This window comes from Geotrypetes seraphini, chromosome 4, assembly GCF_902459505.1.
Source record: "Geotrypetes seraphini chromosome 4, aGeoSer1.1, whole genome shotgun sequence".
In the NCBI taxonomy this organism is placed as follows: Eukaryota; Metazoa; Chordata; class Amphibia; order Gymnophiona; family Dermophiidae; genus Geotrypetes; species Geotrypetes seraphini.
The window spans coordinates 160,623,608-160,647,806 of record NC_047087.1 but is presented as its reverse complement, the minus strand read 5'-3'; the positions used below and the strand labels follow the sequence as shown (position 1 = coordinate 160,647,806).

General features: G+C 41.2%; 1 protein-coding gene and 1 long non-coding RNA gene across 2 annotated transcripts in view; one reads left to right on the top strand and one right to left on the bottom strand.

Moving 5' to 3' along the window:
- TSNAXIP1 (translin associated factor X interacting protein 1) overlaps window positions 1-24,199 on the bottom strand; it is a 1,372,321-nt gene that overhangs the window by 572,138 nt on the left and 775,984 nt on the right. The window lies entirely within an intron of this gene.
- Window positions 11,421-15,030, top strand: LOC117359218. Its single transcript, XR_004539187.1, has 2 exons — window positions 11,421-11,612; window positions 13,332-15,030. It is a non-coding gene; the product is annotated as an uncharacterized LOC117359218 (long non-coding RNA).

Below are 24,199 nucleotides of genomic sequence, written 5' to 3'. Positions count from 1 at the left end.
CACTTATGGCCTGCAAAATGTTACAAGAGGTTGAAAAAGAATGTGAAGACGATGTCATGATAACAGGCAATGTTACTAAGGAGGTAACTATGACAATAGTGCAAGATCGTAACAATGACCAAAGGCGCTATAACGCACCAACACATAATGAAGTTGCATTTATTTTTCAAAATAATGACTGAGAACCACCACTTGAACGAGATCTCCTTATACACTGCAAACCAAGTGCAAACAATCCAACACAAACACAAAAAATTAGTGTCCTTGATCCTAATCTGGAACCCATGGTTTTACCCATTGCTCTTCCCATATGGGGATCAAAGCTGGGGGAATTGACATACCTTTGCAACACAAAATCCTAGAGTTAGAATAACACAAATGTTATATTATGGGTACCATCTTTCCATCAGAGATGTATTTAATCCCTTATTACATGCTGGCCGGCTTACACAACGATATATCGTAGATGCATATGTCAAAACTGAAGCCAGACTAAATTACGCACGCCAAAATCATCCAAAATTAAGAGTAGAAAAATACTCAAGATTAATGGACTATTTAATTAATGAAGCCAATGATGCAGGCCTAGTTCCTGGAAAAACTTATATTTTGCCTTCCTTATTTACAGCCCCAGAAACATGCTACAAAATTATCAAGATGCAATGGCAATTGTCAGAAAATATGGCAAGCCTCATCTTTTCATTACAATGACGTGCAACCTCAAATGGGAAGAGATTGTTAATAACCTACAACATGGTCAAACTGCTGATGCACGCCCAGATTTAGTTGCAAGAATATTTCACATAAAACTAAAAGCTATGATCAATTATATCTGTAAAAAACATATTTTTGGACTAACAAAAGCCATTGAATACGTAATTGAATTTCAAAAGAGGGGTTTACCACATGCTCACATACTACTCATTCTTAAAGATGATAGTAAATCAAAAACAGAAGAAGTGATAGACAAAATTGTATCTGCAGAAATTCCAAATATAACCACCACTCCTCGCTTATATGCAATTGTAACAAAACATATGATTCATTGACCATATGGAGTACACAATCTTAATTCTCCGTGTATGACAAATGTCAAATGCACTAAGGATTACCCAAAACCATTTCAACAGAAACCATTGCAAATATTAATGATTATCCCAAATACAGAAAATGAAACACAGGCCAAATTTCAAATTTTAACTCCAAGACAATTGATAATACTTGGGTTGTACCATATAATCCATTATCTAGCCCTCAAGTACAATTTCCACATTAATGTTGAAGTCTATTGGTATCACTATTAGACATTGCCCGACAACACCTCAGCAAAGGAAACAAGCTGCTTCTCATTCAACTCGATCTCTCTGCGGCATTCGACCTAGTTGACCATCACACACTACTCCAGATATTAGACGCAATAGGAATTTCAGGTAATGTTCACAAATGGTTCCAAAGCTTCCTCAAAACACGAACATACAAAGTCAAATCAAAAGAGCACATATCCGACCCATGGTCAAACCCATGTGGAGTACCACAAGGATCACCATTATCACCCATATTATTTAACCTCTTCATAGCATCCCTAGGCATAACCCTAGACGCCCTAAACACAGTATCATTCAGCTACGCAGATGATATAACTATCCTCCTCCCCTTTAATATTCAAGACCCCTTATCCACAAACTACCTGAAAATGATAATGGAAACGGTAGAAAAATGGATGTCAAGTCATAAACTAAAACTGAACTCGGAAAAAACTAAATTCCTACTACTGGAAAGGGAAAAAAACCTTCTCTCACAGAACTAGAAGTAAACACAATCAAGTACCCAATGCAAAGCACACTCAAAATCCTGGGAATCCTACTAGACAGAAATTGCACAATGCAGTCTCAAATCCACAAAATCATCCAAAGAGCATTCTTCACAATACGTAACCTAAGAAAAATAAGAAAATTCTTCAACAAAGATCAATACAAGATATTAGTACAATCCCTAGTACTGAGTATTGTAGACTACTGTAACAGCCTATACCTATCATGCCCAAATTACATGATAAAACAATTACAGACAGTTCAGAACACAGCCCTCAGAATCATCTACTCACTAGGCAAATACGACCACATCACCAAAGCATACTTAGACTCACACTGGCTACCAATAAAAGCAAGATCTCAGTTCAAATTCTACTGTCTACTATACAAGGTAATACATGGAACAGCACCCAGCTACCTAAACAACAGACTACACCGTAACCTCTCACACAGATCAAGGAGAACCCAGAGCCTATTCACTCACCCCCCTCTCAAAGGAACACGACGAAAGAAACTATATGACAGCCTTTTAGCGACACAGGCAGCAAAGATCGATACTACCATCACCAATCTACTGACCAAATCAATAGACATTAAAGCATTCCGAAAAGAAATCAAAACTCATCTCTTCAAAAAACACTTCCCATCATCATAACCTCACAAAAGTTTAAGATAATGCTCTCATGACTACCCAAACACCACCACCAGCAACACCCGAATCCGAACAGTATTATCTCTACTCGTCTAAACAACAGAACCCGGACAATATTATCTCTATTCGTCTAAACAACCTATCACTATCTACTATCTACTACCAATTTATCCTGGAAAAGTCCAGAACAACAATTGTAACTTAACGCATTCTTGTTTATATGTACTGCAATGCTACTGGAAATGTCCAGTCTTCTAACATGTAATCCGCTTAGAACCGCAAGGCACAAGCGGAATAGAAATCACTTATGTAATGTAATGTAATGTAATGTCTGTGCTTCTGTGAAAAGCAACAAAAAACCTTTTTAAATATGTATACAAAGGTCATGATTGTGCAAATGAAGAACACAGTAGTTTAAATCATGATGAAATTAGAACTTTTATGAATTCAAGATATGTGAGCGCTCCAGAAGCAGCATGGCGTTTGAATGGATTTGAAATGCATTATCAATCACATACCATACACAGATTAGCGGTACATCTGCCTGACGAACAAACTGTATTTTTCAACCCAAATAACATTTCCACAGCAGCACAGATAACTTCACAATGCAATACTCAGTTGACAGCTTGGTTAAAACTATATCAAGACCACAAAGAAGCAAGGAGTATATTATACCCAGACATTCCTTTATACTATGTGTTTGACTCTGACCATTGTACTTGGAAATTACATCAACTGAGTTATCCTCCCGTTGGTTAACTATAAGTCTAATGGATACATCAAGATTATCAACTTTTTGTACCTTTTGATTAAGATAAGTTGAATGTAACTGTGGATAAAGTGAATTAACATCCTTAGTACTACCGCCCATTAAGTAAAACAGTAAAATCAATAAAAGATTCATAGTTGCAAATTATTATATGTCTTTCCCAACAGATTAAATATAGTGATTTCCAATGAAAAGCTGTGTGAGAGGCTGAAAAGCCCCCCCAAAAAAGGTATGTGAATAGGTGGAGCAAGCTCCCACACTAGATGAGCTGTGTGAGAGGCTGAAAAGCCAAAAAAATAAATAAAGGTATGAGAATAGATGGAGCAAGCTCCCTTCCTACACCAGATGAAAATGCTTCAGTAACAGGCAAGACTAACATTTTCATACATCTTCATTCTTACAAATAGTTGTCATATTTACACTTTCACCATTCTCCATATACATCATCATATGTTTTCCTTTATCTTTAAGGACCCCTGAGGAAGGCAAATTATTTGCCAAAACACAGCCCTTGTTGGGTCTGGCCTTCAGCCAAACATCAAAGACAAAGTGTGAAAATTGTACTGTCTGATACATATTGCTATATTGTTTTATTTGATGATTTTGTATATTTTTTAAATATTTTACTTTGTGTAATAAATTACTACACATCAACTTCCTGACCATCCAGAAACTTGCTCTACATTGTGTGCTTTTGGATATTATGTTATATAGAGCTTGGAAAGGGAGCTCTTGTTTATGGAAGGGTGAAATGCTGTCAGGGCCAGATTAACCAATAGGCCAAGTAGGCACATGCCTAAGGCCCAAAATGGTCAGGGGGGCCCACTGAAGGAGACCACTCAAAAAAAAAATTTTCAGACGGCGACAGCCTGGCCCCCCCCCCCCCCCCGCAGCGATCGTCAACACTGGGCCCCCTTTGATCGGCAACACCGGATCCCCCCTCGATTGGCAACACCGGCCCCCCCCCTCCGATCGGCAAAACAGGGTCGGCGACTGCTTTCTCTCTTTCTTCCGCTGCTGCCGAAGCCTGTAAACAACTTTAACACACGCCGCAGGGCTCTAACAGTGCGTGTGACGCTACCGGCTTCCCTCCTCCTCCTCCATCAACCAAACGGGAAGTTATGTCACAAGGAGGGAGGAAGGAGGAAGGAAGCCGTCAGCAGCACGCGCACTGTTAGAGCCCCACGGCATGTGTTAAAGTTGTTTACAGGCTTCGGTAGAGGCAGGAGAAAGCAGTAAATGAGTGGAAGTCGGCAGGCCTGGGGAGGGGAAGATGGAAGGGCAGTCGAAATACGGTATGTTGGAGCAGGGGATAAGAGGGAGGGAGAGAAGGGGAAATGTTGGACAAGGGCAGGAGGGGCGCTAGATTATAGGGTGACGGGGGAGAGAACAGCAGGAATGAGAGCGGAAGCAATCTTCGACCCTGAGGGGGAGGGAAGAGAGAGGTGGTGAGATGATTGACTATGGGGAGAGGAACAGGAGGGAAGAGAGATGGGATAGGAAGATAGTGAAGGAAAAAGGACAGGGAGATGTCAGGAGAGGAGATGCTGGACTACAAGAATGGAGGGAAGGGATATGCTGGAAATTGTGAAATTTGGGACCGACCAAGGGACGGGGGTGGCAAGGACATGAATGAGAGGAAGATAACCTCTAATCCCTCACTGCTGCTGCTTTCCCGCATACACCTGATGCTGACGGCACAAGTTCTTTCCACTTCCATCATCTGCCCTCTTCCTCCCTCCACCCCAGGCAATTCACCGAGGGGGGCAGGATAACTGATGGAATTGCCTGGGGTGGAGAGAGAGAGAGAGAGAGAGAAGGGGCAGATGATGGAAGTGGGGAGAACTTGTGCCGTCAGCTTCAGGCGCATATGGGAAAGCAGCAGCAGCGGTGAAGAGTCTATGTCCCCTTCGCCATACTTCCTATTCTCCTGTTTTCCTATTCTGCTCCAAACTCTCCTACTCCTCCTTCTGCTCACTGCTGGGGACATCAACCCCAATTCTGGCCCTCCTACTTAACTCTCACCTTAATCAAACAGATAACACTGCAACACCTCCAATCTTATTTCTGTTCCTCTCCCCTCCTTCTCTACTCTTTTTCATACGCCCTTGGAATGCCCACTCTATCTCCAACAAGACCACTTATGTCTATGACCTCTTTATTTCTCATTCTTTCCACCTGATTACACTAACTGAATCCTGGCTCTGTCCTGATGACTCTGCTTCATTTGCTGCCCTTTGTCATGGAGGTTCCCACTTCTCCCATATGCCTTGCCCAATTGGCCATGGAGGCAGAACTGGCCTGTTACTCTCCCCCTCCTGTAGTTTTCAACCCCTTCTTCTACCCCAGTCTCTCTGCTTCTCCTCCTTTTGAGGTCTACTCAATCCATCTCTTCACTCCCCTGCCTCTCTGAATAGCTGTCATTTATCGACTCCCTAAGAAATCCCTTGCTTCCTCTCTCACCGAACCTGACTCCTGGCTCTTTGTCTTCCTCAAACCTTCAACACCTTCCCTCATCCTGGGTGATTTTAACATTCATGCTGAGAACACTGCCAACTTCTATACCTCAAAGTATTGTTATTAAGACTGTATATGTATTATGTGAACCACTTAGGTTTAAGCGGTGTATAAGTTTTTAAATAAAGTTCCTTGCTCTCATATCCTCTTTCAAACTCCAGCTGTGCTCCAGCACCCCTATACACAAAAAAAGGCCACTGCCTTGATCTAGTCCTTCTCTCCAACTGCTCCATTGCCAACTTTTCCCCTCTCTGACCATAATTTCATAACATTCATGACTCATCACCTTGACCCCAAGAAACAACCAATCCTCACCAATAATTTCATAAATTTTCAGTCTATTGACCTGTGTACTCTCTGCCATGGTCTCACCCCGCATCTCAAACACTATGCTTTGTAAATCTGTCAATGAAGCACTCTCTTCCTATAATAAACATAGTAACATAGTAAATGATGGCAGGTAAAGACCTGAATGGTCCATCCAGTCTGCCCATTAGTTATTCTCATTAGAAATACATGATTAAGCTAACTTGTCTCTTCTTTGATATTTCTGGGCTATAGAACAAAATGCACCTGGAAATATCCTGGGTAATATTCTCTCCTCTGCTCTGGACACCCTTGCTCTTCCTGTGTCATGCCCTTTAAGGCATGCCAAATCCCAGCCCTGGCTGACCTCCAAAATTCACCACTTACATTCCTGTGCCCGGTCTGCGAAACACCACTGGCTGAAATCCTACCCTCACGCTGACTTCATACACTTCAAATTTATGCTGACCTCCTAAGCTACCTTCTTGCTTGCAAAAGAAGACTATTACACTGATTCCCTCAGATTTGACCCTCGCTGCCTCTTCGGCATGTTCAACTCTCTATTAAAGATGTCCTTGCCTCCAATTCCTACTTCACTTTCTCCCTAGACCATGGCTCCCCAGACCATGACAAGTACCACAAAATTACCCTTGAGTTCATGACTGATCCCCCTCCGGCCTGCCCTGTTAACCCTCCATCATCACCTGCCACCTTTTCCCCCTTCCTGGAAATCACTGAAGAGGAAACTGCATATCTTCTTTCCTCTTTCAAACTCACTACTTGTTCCTCTGATCCCATCCCCACCCATCTGATGATCACCATCTCCCCTACTATCATCCCCTCTATCTGACATACCCTCAACCTATCATTCTCCACTGCAACTGTACCTGATGCCTTGTCGGAAGAAGAGAGACAACATCCTGAATTTTGAAGTTTTTGATAATTTAAATATTTAAACTCATTCAAACCAAGAGGTAGGTTATAGGGATATGAGTAGAGGTAGGTTAAAGAAATAGTCAGGGACCACTGCTCAGGCAATAGGCCTGATGGGCCGCCGCGGGAGCGGACCGCTGGGCGAAATGGACCTCTGGTCTGACTCAGCGGAGGCAACTTCTTATGTTCTTATGTTCTTAAGCATCGGGTCTCCTGATGAAGGAAACGAAACGTGGTCCGCGTTGGGACCCGGGACCAAAATCTTCACATTATACATTTGAAAGAATTGAGATGCAAGTGAAATTCATTGGATATAACATATAAAATTTACATTTATTATTTTTCAGTAATTGCCAAACATGTACAGTGACTGAGTGGTGGGTTCCCTATAGGGTAATTCCCTGGGGGAGCTACACAATTCTTAGCATACATTAAAAAATGTAGTTTGTATCAAGTAGAGTTTGTTTGGATTCACTCAGCACATGGAAGAATTGGTGTTCATTCAAGAAATTTTCTGTGGCTTTTTGACACATTTTCATTCCCACATAGAATACTTTGAAAGGTTTCCCCAGGACATTGCACTATGGAAAAAAGATATCAGGGCAACTGGAATCCATCAATGCTGGCTGACTATTGTTGGACACTGCAATGAGATGCACCAAACACTGAGTACAAATGAAAAACAGCAGGAAAACACTATCACAACGTATCAGAACTATCACAACGTATCAGAAACCTTGTGCATTAAAACATGTTATAGTCAATTAAAGAAACCATTGTGTTTCTCAAAATTTCTACGTGATACAGTCAGTGGGAAATTGTATTTGTGTTTATTTTGAAGGGGTATATTGTAATCATCAGTTTGTTTTAAGGAAGCAAAACTTTTGGAAAAATTTGTTGTCCAATGTTATGGGCTGGGTTAAAATCTGCAAATGTGGGCAGGCATGTAATAGATAGGGAAAGCAAAATTATTCATATGATTTCTCCTGCATACAAGTAAATGATTATGACATTGTTAATAAATGAAACAAGAAATCATATGTTATGAAACAAGAAATCATATGTTATAAGTAAAAATTTGAAGTGGGGGACAGCATTTCTTGTCCAGAAGGACTTATTCACAGTCTTGTTGAAGGAATTTTGACAGTATCCCCACTCTGATATTTTGGCTGCCTTGTCTGTTTAGATTGTAGGCTCTTTCGAGCAGGAAGTCTTCTTTGTGACTTTGTATAGCCCTGCGTATGTCTGGTACCCTGAGATGAGTACTGTTCTCATGGACTGTGATATTTACAGCCTGGCTGAAGAAACTTTGGCAGTATTCCCAGATAGGAACAATAACTAAACTAAATCTTAAGTTTGTATACCGCGTCATCTCCATAAAGATAGAGCTCGGCACGGTTTACAGGTAAATTCAATAAATGAGGGAAGAACATAATAAGAAATTAGAGGTTATGAAGAGGATAGCTAGCTTTACATTTTAAAAAGATAGCTTTACGTTTTGGAGAAAAGCCAGGTTTTCAGATGCTTTCGGAATAATTGGAATGAGCCTAGGTTCAGCAGTGGGGCAGGGAGGTTATTCCAAATCTCTGTGAATTTGAAGAAAAGGGATTTCCCTAATTTACCTGCATACATGATGCCTTTTAATGAGGGGAAAGATAGTTTGAGTTAGTGTCAGGTCTCGAAGAATTCCAGGATAGTGGAATTAGGGGAGGAAGAATGCCATGTAGGATCTTGAATATTAGGCAAGTACATTTAAAGTGAATCCTAGAAATCACCGGAAGCCAGTGAAGTTTTGACAGAAGCAGGGAAACATGGTCAAATTTGCTTTTTGCGAAGATCAACCTAGCTGCAGTGTTCTGGATCCGCTGAAGTCTTTGAAGTTAGAGATTGTTTTTACTACATCATAAGAGTGCAACCGTTAGCCTTCGTATAGGAAATTTGTGTGAAAGAGGAAGTGGCCTTTTTTCTTTAAATGCAACATTTCCCTTGATCTTGAGTTTAATAAATTCAGATAGAGGATTAAGAATGTATTAGAAGTTAACAAACAGTACCTTTCATTTGTTTTCAATAAGGATGGCCTTACTATCTAGTATGTGTGGGTCACCAGTTCTGTTTTTAAACTGGATGTTTGTGATTTGGTTTTGGTTTTTACCTTTGGAAAATGTGTATATTGAGGCAAATTTGTGATCAGCATTTCTTTAATAAATTTCTCTTCAATGCTATTAGTGATTTGAAAAGTCATAATCAGTATGTACAAAACTTACAAAATTTAAGTATTGTATAAACAGATGAGGGATGGTATTCTTGATAAGAACATAAGATTTGCTGCTGCTAAGAATTTAATTGAACACTTGCATGGGTATGCCAAAAGAAATGTTGCTCCAAGTGCTAATTCTTAGGAGTTAAGTATACATTTTTTATCCCGGAACAACTTAGATCATTCCTGGATTTGAAGAAAATGTCAACCGGGACAGTTTAATAGTGATAGTCATGATTTTGAAATATGAGAACTGTATACTGTTAAGCCAATTTCTTTATTACTAAATTTCTTTATTGAGTTGCTCCTCACTCTAAATATTCTTCCTCTGAGGTGATAATGTGGTCTAAGAAAGATTTAATATTTGTTTTCTTGCTTAAATTTTAAGTTTGTATCTTGGTTTCAATTCTGATTTGCTTGTTCAAGAGATCTCTTGTCAAATTATATTAAAATTTCAATTAAAAAAAAAAAAATTATTTGCTGCTGCTGGGTCAGACCAGTGGTCCATTTTGCCCAGCAGTCCGCTCACGTGGCAGCCCTTAGGTCAAAGACCAGTGCCCTATTTGAGTCTAGCCTTACCTGCGTATGTTCTGTTCCAGTAGGAACTTATCCAACCTTGTCTTGAATCCCTAAAGGGTGCTTTCCCCTAAAACAGCCTCCGGAAGAGCGCTCCAGATTTCAACCACTCTCTGGGTAAAGAAGAACTTCCTTACATTTGTATGGAATCTTTTCCCTTCTAACTTTAGCGAGTGCTCTCTCGTTCTCCTTGAAGAGGGTGAACAATCTCTCTTTCTCTACTAAGTCAATTCCCTTCAATATCTTGAATGTTTCAATCATGTCTCCTCTCAGTCTTCTCTTTTCAAGGGAGAAGAAGCCCAGTTTCTCAAGCCTCTCGTTGTACGGCAACTTCCCCAGTCCCTTAACCATTTTTGTTGCTCTTCTCTGGACCCTTTCGAGTAGTACTATGTCCTTTTTCATGCATGGTGACCAGTGTTGGACACAGTACTCCAGGTGGGGGCTTATCATGGCCCGGATAACAGCATGATAACCTTTTCAGATCTGTTTGTGATCCATTTCTTAATCATTCCTAGCATTCTGTTTGCCCTTTTCACCGCCGCTGCGTATTGCGTGGACAGTTTCATTGACTTGTCTACAAGTACTCTCAAGTCTCTTTCCTGGGGGCTCTCCCCGAGTATAGCACTAGACATCCTGTATTCGTGCATATGATTTTTGTTACTGATATGCATCATCTTGCACTTATCCACGTTGAACCTCATTTGCCATTTCGCAGCCCATTCCTCAAGCGTATTTATAGGAAACAGAGAGTGGGGGTAAATGGACAATACTCGGACTGGAAAAGCGTCACCAGTGGGGTGCTGCAGGGCTCAGTGCTTGGACCTGTGCTCTTCAACATCTTTATAAATGATCTAGACATTGATACGACGAGTGAGGTGATTAAATTTGCGGATGATACAAAGTTATTCAGAGTAGTGAAGACACAGGGGGATTGCAAAGATCTGCAATGTGACATAATCAGGTTTGAGGAATGGGCATCAACATGGCAGATGAGGTTTAACGTGGATGATGCATGTAGGTAACAAAAATCTCATGCACGAATGAGATGTCCGGGGCGGTACTTGGAGAGACCTCCCAGGAAAGAGACTTGGGAGTTATGATCGACAAGTCGATAAAGCTGTCCACGCAATGAGTGGCGGCGGCAAAAAGGGTGAACAGAATGCTAGGAATGATAAAGAACAGGATCACGAACAGATTGGAGAAGGTTATTATGCCGCTGTACCGGGCCATGGTGCGCCCTCACCTTGAGTACTGCATCCAGCACTGGTCACCGTATATGAAGAAGGACATGATGCTACTTGAAAGGGTCCAGAGAAGGGCGACTAAGATGGTTAAGGGGCTGGAGGAGTTGCCGTATGTAAGGGTATATTCTTTATAAGCTTATTTTGCTTTGCTATGCAATAAATCAAAAAAAGCCATTGTCTCTTTTTGTTCTCTGTAATTGTGACTATGTGTGCTGGTTGTGGAATTTCCCTTCCCCATCCCTCCCTGTTTTTAGGAGGAATTAAACTTACTTTTCCCCATAAGCCACACCCATTATTAGCTTGTGACTGGGCATGTACAAAGGGGGGACTATAAATATGTGTTGTTGTTTCTGAATAAAGTCACTTCTCTTTTGCCATGTAAATAGTCAGCAGGTGTATTTTTTTCTTCCTAATGAAATGCCCTCTCCCCCCCTTTTTTGTATCGGTACCAGAGACGACAGAGTATTTGTGTGAGGCAGTTGGTTTCTGATCCTTTTCAGCTGGGGACGTCGTCCGGGATGGAGATGTGCCGAGGCTACAGTGAGTGAGTATAGATTTCTGACTGTCACTGGGGTCTCTGCCCTCTTCCAAGTCTTCCACACCCTTATTTGGTTATTGAGACTTTTGGCAAGTCTCTTGAGACTTTTTAGCAAGTCTCTTGGAGTTTTGGGAACTCCAGGGAGTTATGGGAACTCCTGAAGTACTTTTGAGTGGTCGCACGTTCTTTCAGGAAGAACGATATTAATAGATATACTCTGTTGTCTGTGGGGAACCACCCACTTTGTGCATGCGGTTTTTTTCCTGCTTTCTATCGCTTTGTGCTTTGTTCTGGGTCAGACAGGATCCTCCCCTTCCTAAGAAAGACGAGCCTTGTACAACTGAAATGGGAGAAAGAAAACAAACCCCTCTGCTCTCTGTTGAATGGAAAAGCATGCCTGAATTAAGTTATGGAGTCTGGAGAAAGAAAATAATTGTAGCTGTGGTATTTTTCTCTTCTCTGCTGTGTTTCCAAGCTGTCTCTCTGAACTAATTTGTACTTTTCCTCTCTGTGAAAACGAAAAATTAATGGCTACCCATTATACTCTGAACTTGTTTGAAAAAAAAAAAAAAGTTTCCCCTCGCTCTTTTCAGCTCTCCTTTGTCTGAAAGGGTGGGCGTGTTTACTCACCCCTCCTCTTTCTCCCTCAATGCCTTCCACATTGCCTATCACGTGAGCTGGAAGGCGGGCTTTTGGGAGCCCCCCTTTCTCCAGAGAGGGGAGGGGGGAATGGAGCAGCATGGATTTTCTTGAGATGTCTTGGAGCAAGTCTGTTTGCATATGAAAAGGTTTTATTGTGAATTTGTAGTTTCGTAAGGCACGAGAATTTAATTCAATTTGTTTCTGATGTAGTAGGAAAACGGAAAGATTATGTAGTCTGAATATATTGCTTTAAATGCCTCTGATTAAACTAAATTCAGTAGTTGAAGCCCGACCAGAGAGCTGTTTAAGTGATCCCTACTGAGTTAGAACAATGGAAGTGGCCTGTTTCTGTTTAAAGGGTTCACTGTATGAGCAGGAAAAGCATGGAGAGAACTAGGAGTCATGATATAAAATTGTTTAGAACTAGCTGCAAGCTTATTGCAAGTTATGCTTGGAATGAATGTGAATTAAGAATGTGGGTTTCAGACAGATGAGAGAGAATGAGGAAAGTGGGTTTTTAGACAAATAAAAGATTATAAAGATGAGATTGGTGGTTTAATATTTGTCAATTGAGAAAGGCACCAGAGTTGGATAATAAGTGAGGTGGATTTTTGCCATAAGTGAATGGACAAAAGAAGTTTGAACAGCAAGATGGGTTTAACACTGAATTGTTATATTGGAATTGTATAGCAGTATAGAAAGGAGCTGTTTCAAAGCAGGAAATAGAATGCATAGGCATGTTAGAGAACATTTTATGAAATATGTTAAGGAAAGTGTTAAGGAATGTATTTAGCAGTGAGCCAAAGTTTAGTTAAAATTTTTGTGGGTCTGCATTTTAAATTTTCCTGTGGCCATATTTGGCATTACAGGCCTCTGTAAAAGTTTATTTACTCTGTGTGTTTTGTGTTTCAGTTAAGGGACCTCCTATGAGTCTTTTTCAACTGCTGTTGCTTTCAACAATTCAGCTCAGAGGCTATGACTCTCCGATGCAAGAACTAGCAGGGGCTAGTCTTGTTTGCAGAGGGGAGGAGGCACCACGTGTTTCTTTGTCCTCCTGTTAATGAATATGTGCTTTCCTTGCAGTGGCCACACCGTTCTCCGCGGGAAAAGAACAGTACCACATTCCACCACTAGAGCTGTGAAGAGCACAGAAAATCCAACAGATTTTATCTTAAACCACTTTACTTTAAATCACTTCATTTGAATTAGGCTTCTGAACTTTAATTATGCCTATGCATAATTCAATAGGCTTATTACATCGTGTTAGCAACTGTATTTTCTTTATTATTGTCCTCATGCATTGTTCTCAGAAAATGTTTTGTTTATTCTGTATTTTAAATTTTATTTCATATTACTGTATTCTATGTACGGTGACAGGTTCTAAGCTGTCACACATTGCAACAGTGTATCTTATTGGGTTTAACTGCTGACATCACCAGTCCTTTTAATGATTTTAATTTATATTAGAGAAATGAGTTCTTGCACCACTCACAGAAAAAAAGAAAAATTATATCTGGTGTGCATTATCTGCACATGGGTTAAATTTACATATTAGGCACATATTGGGTTTTCTTAGCACTCTGCATTATTTTATACCTTATTGATTTAATTCTAGGTTACTATGCAAAACACTGAGCATAGGGACCAATTCTAAGTTAGGTAATACCCATGTTCTCTTATTTTAGGGAAATCTAAGGATTTAGATATGTTTAATATATATCTAAGATTCTATCTTTCTCTTAGCTATACTTTTTGTATATTTTCTGATCTTTATACCTCAAGAATAAAAGAATAGATCCAAGTTTAGTCTCTGCTCTGCTCTAGGGCTCTTGCACCTGGACTAGAACAGCCACTACCTATACACTTGCTATTGGAATGGTAAGTTTCCTGTATGGTGTAGCTTAGCTAGCAGTTTACATAAATTACTTGGATGGGATTTGCTTGCTTCCTCACTTAAGAAATCAAGCATACCATGGGTACGACACTCTCTGGGCTACTGTTAAGCCTGAGAATTGGGTTTCCTGGATCTTTGTTGAATCTGTCCTGTTTAATTGGCCTCAACTATACTCTGATCCATAGGTGATTGGTCCTGTCCAAAGCACCCTTGCAGAAGAAAGAATGACAAGTGATACCCAATCATGCCTAAGCGTGTCTGCCTTCGCCATAAATGGCTCGATGGCCAAGAAGGGGCTGAAGAGGCCTGGGTTGGTGTATACTACGCAGAAGCGTTAGCAGGGCATGACAGAGACCTTCCTAGTTCTGATCAGAGGGTCTTATATACATGCAAACACATTTAAAAACTTTGAAAAAGTCAGGATAATTAACAAGAGACCAGGAAATCGATGTGTAGCATAGGAAAATGGGAATTTCATATTTATGTGAATTGTTCGGTGAAGCAAGACCACAGAGGAAATCAGGATATATGGAGGTATGAAACTGCCTCCATTATATTCTCTCCCTTTCTCTGTCCCTGAGTCTCTGTTCAGTTTGCCGCCTTTAAACCTCGTGGTTCTAATTGATACTAGATATGCCTTAGGCTGGTTAGGAAGAACATATTAGTTTCTATATTCCAAACTGAGATATCACGTGTATTCAGTATGAATGTAATATATTGTGCTAGATGTATAAAAGGGACCCCGAATGAAGGAATGATATATGAATGATGTGTGAAGGCAGGCAGTTGGAATACACACAAAAACAGGAAGAACAGGTTGTGCTTCAAGTAACCTTGAAATGACCTTGCACTTTAAAAATTTAATAAATTGTTTCTTCTTCCTCTGTAGATTGAAGCTAGTTGTGTCCCTGATTGCATTATCTCTTATGACTGTGTTCTCAGGAAATTACCTTGCTCATGTGTGCACACAAATATGCCTGGTTCTATGATGTTTCTCTGCAGATTTCAGTTCAGCCCTCACTTCTTGATGGATGAACGACAGTTTATGGCCTCCTGGAGCTCTATGTTTGTGTGTACCATGTACTCTCTATGTTGTTTGTTTGATTTGTGGGGTACCCCGGAAAAATATACCATTGGCCATTTTTGGAGTTTTTTAGTCCCATTTTTTGCATTCTTGTTGTTTCCTATCTAAATTGCACAATATTTTTTTTAGTTCTTGTTTTTATGGCCTGAGCGCTGCGTAGTTAGGGGTTATATTATTACGACAAAGGTTCTATACAGTGTTTAGTCCATGGTACCCACTGGATCTGCTCAATTCACACATTTCTGGCATAATGGGTTGTTGTGTCCTACACTGGGTATATCCTTATGGTTTCTTTTGAATGAGTTATGCGAAACCCACACCAACTTATCACCCTGACCTCTTATGCTTGTGGTTTATCGCTACCCCCATCTGGTGCCTTTAGCAGGTGCTGAGGGCCCCCTCATTACCCTCTCTGCCCAGTGCCCCCACAACAAACCCTACATTTTCCTATATGCATCCTCCAGTACAATTGTTAGAGGTAATTATATTTCAATCTGAACCCTTAAATATGAAAGTTCCTACGTTTATAGTTCACTAAATTTAATTCAACATTTTGTATGTCCAATTGGCATTTCTGACTTTGCCCTGCAAAAAAGGAGAAGGAAACCCCCTCCCCTGGAATGTAATCTCTGTAGTAAGAAGAAAAATCCATCTCTATAGCAACCAGGTCAAAAGCCAACCCTTATCTCTCCTGCAGGTCTCTGGAGACTGGATACACATTGAAACAATGGGACTTCATAAAACTAAGTTTCAGCCTGTGTGTATCTTCTCTGGTCTTCAACAGAGCTTATATATTAATTCTAGTAACATGAGAGTAGGCCTACTCCTGCTTCCAGTGACCTCAGCACAAAAAAACACATATTTAGATCAATATATTATCCCCTGTTTGTTTTATCTGGTTTGTGTTCTGGCTTCTCCAATTGTAATTTTATCTAGCCATTTAAACCCTCCTCCTTTGCCCTTGGATAGGTCCTTATCTTATAACCAAAACCCTGACTAGTAAATCCAGAGCAATGGAAGGGAAATAATGGCTATTTTATTTTTCATACTTGCCCATTCTACCACATAGCTGCCCATTTTTAATAGGCTGCCACGTCCATGTATTTTGATGCATGCATGTTATTTGATGTTGTTTATGGTTATGGTATTGCCCCTCCTACTGTTCCTCAATTGGCAGCATTATTATCTCCAATGTGTTCTCTAGCTTAATGCCTTTCCAGTAATGACCCTATGAGGGCACCTTCACTTATGGAGGAGCCTGTCCTTTATGGGAATGTGTCTCATGTGCTTTTTCTGTTATGTTTCCCCTGCTTTTCTGCACATATGAAAGTAGATTTTGTTTTTCCTATCACAACTAGGCTGGGTTCGAGTCTTTTATTCCCCTTCTTACTATCAATAAGTCTGTTGATTGGATTAATTACATTTATTATAATCAGCAATGCTTTGTGATCTACCCTAGGGCCGCCTTGCAAGATATTGCTGATAAGTTAGGCCCCACTTCTCCAATAACTTTCCAAAACTGCATGGCCCTGGATATGCTCCTTGCTGAGAAGGGGAGTGTCTGACAATTAATAGATGTCCCCTTTTGATGAAAAAAATAAATGGTTACGTTAGACATGATCGAAACATTCAAGGTACTGAATGACTTAGTAGATAAGGACAGGTTGTTCACCCTCTCCAAGGCAGAGAGAACGAGAGGGCACTCTCTAAAATTGAAAGGGGATAGATTCCGTATGAATGTAATAAAGTTCTTCTTCACTCAGAGAGTGGTAGAAAACTGGAATGCTCTTCTGGAGTCTGTTGTAGGGGAAAACACCCTCCAGGGATTCAAGACAAAGTTACACAAGTTCCTGCTGAACCAGAAAGTAACCAGGTAGGGCTAGTCTCAATTAGGGCGCTGGTCTTTGACTAAGGGCCACCACATAAGCAGAGTGTTGGGCACGATGGACCACTGGTCTGACCCAACAGCGGCAATTCTTATGTTTTTATGTCTCTTTTTAGGTCGTTGCAATCCTTCTGTGTCCTCACTACTCTGAATAACTTTGTATCGTCCACAAATTTAATCACCTCACTCGTCGTGCCAATTTCTAGGTTGTTTATAAATATGTTAAAGAGCACAGGTCCGAGCAACTGAACCCTGCGGCACTCCACTCGTGACGCTTTTCCAGCCTGAGTATTGTCTATTCACCCCCCACTCTCTGTTTCCTATCAGCCAACCAGTTTTTAATCCATGTGAGTATATCACCCTCAATTCCATAGCTCACAATTTTTCGAAGTAGACGTTCATGAGAAACCTTGTCGAACGCCTTCTGAAAATCTAGATATACGATGTCGACTGGGTCACCCTGGTCTGTTTGACCATTTACTCCCTCGAAAAAGTGCAGTAAGTTTGTCAAGCACGATCTTCCTTTGCTGAAGCTGTGCTGGCTGGTCCTCATCAGTTTATGTCCATCAAGGTGATCAATGATGTGGTCCTTTATCAGTGTCTCTACTATCTTTCCCAGTACCAAAGTCAGACTCACTGGTCTGTAGTTTCCCGGATCTCCTTTCAAACCTTTCTTGAAGATTGGCGTAACATTCGCCACTTTCCAGTCTTTCCTGATTTGATTGACAGATTGGCTATTAGTTGGCAACATCTTCATAGAGGGTACAGTATAATCTTATTATAACAGACTTCAAGGGACCTGGAAAAAACAGTCCATTATATCTAGAGTCCATTATATCCAGAGTTGCATTTTTAAAAAACTTTATTTAGGTCAACTTGAAACAACATACAATCAATGAACAACAGTCACTGCACAACCATATCAGCAACATCAATAATAAAACTCAGCAAAAATTGGTATGGCACGAAATGATTGCAAAACAAGAACACTAAAAGATGTTCTAAAGCATTATGTCGTACTGTACTGGAAAGAAAAATAATCTGTCATTTTCTTCTGGGCTGCATTTTGATACTATATCACCGGCACACCATGCGCCTTGTAGGCGGAGCCTGCATGTCCTTTATAGCCAAACAAAACTAAAGCTATAAGCAGCTCTGGGGACCAAATTGTTTGTCCATTATATGCGAAAGTCCATTATATGCGAGTCTGCTATATGCAGTGATTTTCTGCATGTTTATAAAGGTGCATGGCCGGGACCAGCGGACCTTGTCCGCTATATACGATATCCCGTTATAAGCGAGTCCATTATAATGAGATTATACTGTAGTAGGTTTAGTAATATGGTAAATGACAGCAGAGCCTTGCGCAGTACTCCTTTTAGGCCCAGGTCACCCGTGTTTAAAGGAAAACAATATATCTTGCCAGACAAACTCAAAGAATATGTTTCTCGCCACATATACTTTAACTTGCTTTTTTGAAAAAAGCACATAGGAAATATATGATGGTCAAACAACAAGGAGCAAAATGAGAAAGAAAAGCTCAGTTTAACACACCATAATAAAATTTGTTATATGAAAGCTGATATTCTACTTCCCCACAATGTGCAGATCATAGCTAGAACATTTCTCCATTGAAGTCACCATACAAAACAAAACAAAAAATCCTGATTTTCATGTTATCTGAGCAATAGCAACACAAAGCTCTCCATTACCAGGCACATTGTGAAATACAAAACCTGAATACAGTACAAAGACTGTTGCTGTTTTCTGGGTCTCACCGTGTCTTGGTAGGTAGAACTGATGTTTCAGCCATCATGCTGTGGCCTTCTTCAGGGCATGATGACTGAAACATCTATTCTATCTACCAGTGGCGTACCTAGCTTATGTGACACCCAGGGCCCATCATTTTTTGACCCCCCCCCCCCTATCTATATGAAAAATATGATTTTTAGTAACAATCCACATATCGCACAAGAGTGCACCTAGGAAAAGGCAGCACTTAAACACTGCAGTGAGCACTAGAACACCAACACATACATTGTAAAACTAAACAAACCAAATCCCACACAGTCAATTGATCCTGCAGTCAATGCCAACTGAAAACTATGTCCTTTTCATACACACAGAACAGAGATACACCCTCGCCTAATATGGAATAATCACAAACTAAAAATAGAAATATGTAGACAAAAGTTAAACTGAACCACCAAGAAACCAGACTCTGCATATAATGCAACACCACAACACCACAGAAACAGTAACACATATCCCCTAATACTGTGTAAAATGTAAAGCCAGTAGATGTAAATTTGAAAAAACTGATACATAACAATCACCACTTTACAAATTAACAAATAGAAATAAAACAAATAATGAGAAATAAGAAAATACCATTTTATTGGACTAATCCATTTTTCAATTAGGTTTCGGAGGCCAAATCTTTCTTCAGGACAGTACAGTATACTGCTGTTATGGTATCCTATCCTGATCTGAGGAAAGGGTTTTAGTCCTGTTTATAAACTTTTATCAATACATTTACAATACTACTTGATTCTAAGTAAAGCAACAAAAAAAATATTTCTACCTTTTGTCGTTTCTGCTTTAATAATCTTCTCTTTTCTCTCTTCTTTCTATACAGTATTTGTCCTCTCTCCCATCCATGCAACATCTTCCCTCTCTTTGCCCCTTCCACCCAGCTTCTACCCTCTCTCTACCCCTTCCAAATACTTCCCACTCTTTCTCTGCCCCTTCCATCTACTGTCCACCCTCTCTGTCTTCCATATGGCATCATCCCTCTTTCTATGTCCCTTCAATAAACTGTATATCCTGTGTCCCTTCTCTCTTTTGCACATGATTTATTTCAGCGTCACCCCCTTTCCATTTTTCTATTTCCACCAGAAAAATGCTTTGGCATCTCTCTCATTCTCTTTTCCTTTCCTTTCTTCCTTCCCACTCCACACCATGGTCTGGTATCTCTATCTCCTTCCCTTCCCTCCCCCCATTCCATGGCATCTCTTCCTCCCCCTCAATGGTCTGGTATCTCCTTTCCTTTTTTCCTTTCCCTCCCTCCCATAAACTTGGCATCTCTGGTTCCTCTCCCTTGTCTTCCTTCTCCCTCCTTCCCTCTCTCTTCCCAAATAGGTGCTGCAGCAGTAGCATTTCTCTCCCCCCCTTCCCTGTGCAGCAACAGCAGCAGCAGCAGCAGCATTTCTCTCCCCCTTGCCTGTGCAGCATTTCTACCCCCCCTTCCCTGTGCAGAAGCAACATGTCTCCCCCCTTGCCTGTGCAGCATTTCAACCCCCCCTTGCCTGTACAACATTTCTACGCCCCCCCTTCCCTGTTCAGCAACATTTCTCTTCCCTGCCCAGAATTACTGTGACATCAGAGGGAATGCTTCCGATACAGCCGCGGATCGTGTGAGGAGCCGACACCCGTGGCTTTGAGCAGGGGAGCCGGCCAAAAGTTGAACAACCGCCGGAGTGCGCATCCGTGGATTCTCCCTGTTTACTGCTGCTGCTGCTGGTTAAGGAAAGCAGCAGCAGCAGAATAGGGAGGGTGGCCGGCTGTGCACCCCTTTGGGGCATGAACCCGGGGCGGACCGCTCCCCCTTAGTATGCCACTGCTACCTACCCAGATGCGGCGAGACCCAGAAAACAGTAACAATCATGACGCCAGCCGCAGAAGCTTAAGAGAATAGTACAAATACATCTGCAACTAATATTTCCCAAAGCTAACATATTTCAATTATTAAATTCCAAATAAAACACTTTCTTTAGCAACTCTCCAGACTGGCCCAGTTCACTGACTGGTAATAGCTCACCATGAGACAAAACATTTTGGCTGTAATACAAGTAGCTAATATTTCCCGTCTGTTCTGTCTCCAAGCAGGTGTGGTAAGCTGTTGCTAATCTTCCCTGGATTAGTGTAGGCCTGTTGGAAGTTGTTTAGTGGCCGCCTTATCCTCATCTGGTGCTGGACTGAGCTTGGGGAAACCTTTCAGGGGTCTGTCCGACCTCGGGTGTGTCACATTCGATGGGTTACGAGTTGAGTCCCTCCCCACATTTCCTCTACCTCCCCAAATTTTGTAGAGGTGCATCAGCTGTAAGTCTTGCCATCAATACCGGCAAGGCATATAGCTTAGAGAGCCAGTGGAGTCTGTTCTGACAAAAAAATAAATAAATCCTGAGGCAGTGCCGGTCTGAAGGGAAGCCTTCAAATGACTGTAATTGATTTTTATTGTTAACCAGCTTTCTTTCCTTAGCTAGGTCGCGTATTGCGCAATGAGCACTTTTAAAAGGACAAAGTGCTCATTGTGCTCCAGATGTGAGGTCAATGCGGCAGGCCTGTGCTCGTAGTGTGCCGGCCACCGTGAAAGGGGAATCCTTAATGGCTTCAGGTACCGGCGTCCAGGGATCCCCTTCGTGAGTGCCTCACACACCAGCAACTTGCAGCCAAAATTTCCCTCGCTGTCCACACAGGGATTTCCTCAGTCACCGATGGTCAGGGACATAGAGTTTTACCTTACCGCTGAATATGCTGGGACTCCCTTACCGCTGCTGCTGGCTTGCCAGCTTTAGCGGCTGGGGCGGTTCAGGCCTCTCAGCCGCTACAGGCTTTGGGGACATTTTTCTCATTGGATTTTGCTCTGATTTTGGCAGGAAGTACTTCCATTTTGTCTGCAGTCTCAGGTGATCTTTCCCCTGTATTGGAAAGATGGACAGGTTTCTGCTGGATCCTTGGTCGATCAATGTTCTGGAGACCAGAGCCATCCGACTGGGGTTGCTAGTGTTCCAGCCGCTGTTGACGGGCAAGTCTGTTCGGGTTCTCCCGGACAATGCCAAGGCGGTGGCCTACGTTAATTGCCAGGGGGGAACCAGGAGTCATGTGGTGGCTCAGGAGGCTGCTCTGCTCATGGTTTCAGCAGAGACTCATCTTCTGAACATAACATAACTATTTTTCTATACCGCCTCAATCAAAAGAATTCTAGGCGGTTTACACAAGAGAAAAACTGGACAATCAGCGAAATACAAAATATTAATGGTAAAAATACAGTATATTAACTAAAAAGACAATAAAAATATTTATGTTAATACAGTAAAATTATGTTAAGAATAAAACCTCGAATTAAGAGATAAATTTATCAAACAGTACTGTCTTAATTTCAGAAGGCACCGTAAGACAGCATGGCTCTGCTAATTTAGTTACTCAACCAGGACTGTTGTTTACTTGTTTGAAATGCGAGCATCCTGTCTAAGAAAGACCTACATTTACAGCCTAAAATCTTCAGGTATGCAAATAAATTTCAGTTCCTGGTTAATCTCACAGGGTTATGTAGCATGAAATTGGATAAAAGTTAGGTAGGGGCCAATCCCCAAACCAACTTAAAACAAAGGCATGAAAATTTAAATATTATTCATGCTTCCACTGGTAGCCAGTGTAATAATCGATAATAAGGACTGATATGTTCGCTTTTCTTCAGCCCAAATATCAGGCGAACAGCACTATTCTCAATTTTCTCACAACTTTCTTTGATACGCCCAAGTAAACAATATTGCAGTAATCCAATATAGATAGTACCAGTGCCTGCACCAATAATCTAAAAGATAAAGGGTCAAAATATTTTTTGATGGTCTTTAATTTCCATAGTACAAAAAAGCACTTTATCACCACCAAATTCATATGTTCTGCAAAAGTTAAATGGGAGTCTAAAGTGACTCCTAATATTTTTATAGATTTTAAAATTGGGTAATCATGACCATTAAGATGAAGCGATGTCTTAGTTATTTTGTCATTTGGACTTGCTAAAAAGATTTTTGTCTTTTCTTATTCAATTTCAGTTTAAAATTGGTTGTCCATTGTTCTATTTCAGTCATAATTTGAGAAATCTGTTCCAAAATTTATTTTGTTATGTTATTCAAAGGAATTAAAATAGAGATATGATCTGCATATATGTAAAAATTTAAATTCAGCTTCTGTATTAGGTGTCCTAAGGAAGAGATATAAATGTTAAAAAGCGTGGGCAACGGGGAACCCTGAAGAACCCCAGATGGATTCTCCAAGACTGGGAGTATTTTCCATCACAAATCACTTCTTTTTGTCAAGAAGCCCTGAAACCAATTCTAGACTCTTCCCGAGAGCCCCATTGCATCCAAGCTATGTAGCATTATTTCATGGTCAACCAAATGAAAAGCACTCCTAAGATCCAGTTGCAAAATTAAAGCGCTAGTGCCTGTACTAAAAAGACCATAAAGATGCCTTAAAATTGAAGCTAAAACTGTCTCAGTACTAATGCCTTTTCTAAATCCTGACTGGTGTTCATTAAGGATGTTGAATTTATCCAGATAGTTCACCAGTTCTAAATTAACCAGCTCTTCCAGGAGTTTGGTAAATAAAGGAATGCTTGCTATAGGTCTATAATTTGATTTTAAAGCAATTGAGGGAGTGGAGAATGTCTAAGCGGACTTCCTTAGTCATTATGTGTTAGATCCCAGAGAGTGATGTCTCGGTCCTGCAGCCTTCGAGTTGATTGTGCAGACTTGGAGTCACCTAGTCCTGGACCTGATGGCCACAAATATCAATGCCAAAGCGCCCTAGTTTTTCAGTCAGCGCCAGGATGTTCAGGCTGAGGGGCTGGATGCTCTGGTACAGCCTTGGCCGGCAGAGGGCCTCCTGTATGTGTTTCCACCGTGGCCGATGGTGGGCAAAGTTCTTCCTCGCATTGCTTGGCACCCCACCACATGATCCTGGTGGCTCCGGACTGGCCCAGGCGCTTGTGGCAGATCCTCTCCCACTGCCCCTCTCGCCTGATTTTCTGACTCAGGACCCCATTCCAATGTTCGATCCAGGTCCCTTTTGTCTTACGGCTTGGCTCTGCAGAGGGAGCGCCTAGGTATAAAAAAAGGTTATTCAGATAAAGTGATCTCCATTCTCTTGGGATCCCGGAGGCTTTCCACTTCTCGGGCTTATGTACGAGTTTGTCGTATTTTTGAGGAGTGGCGTGCTGCACGTGGAGTGGTTTCCTTTCGCGCATCTTTGCTTTACATCTTGGAGTTCTTGCAGGATAGCCTGGACAAGGGCCTGGCCTGGTC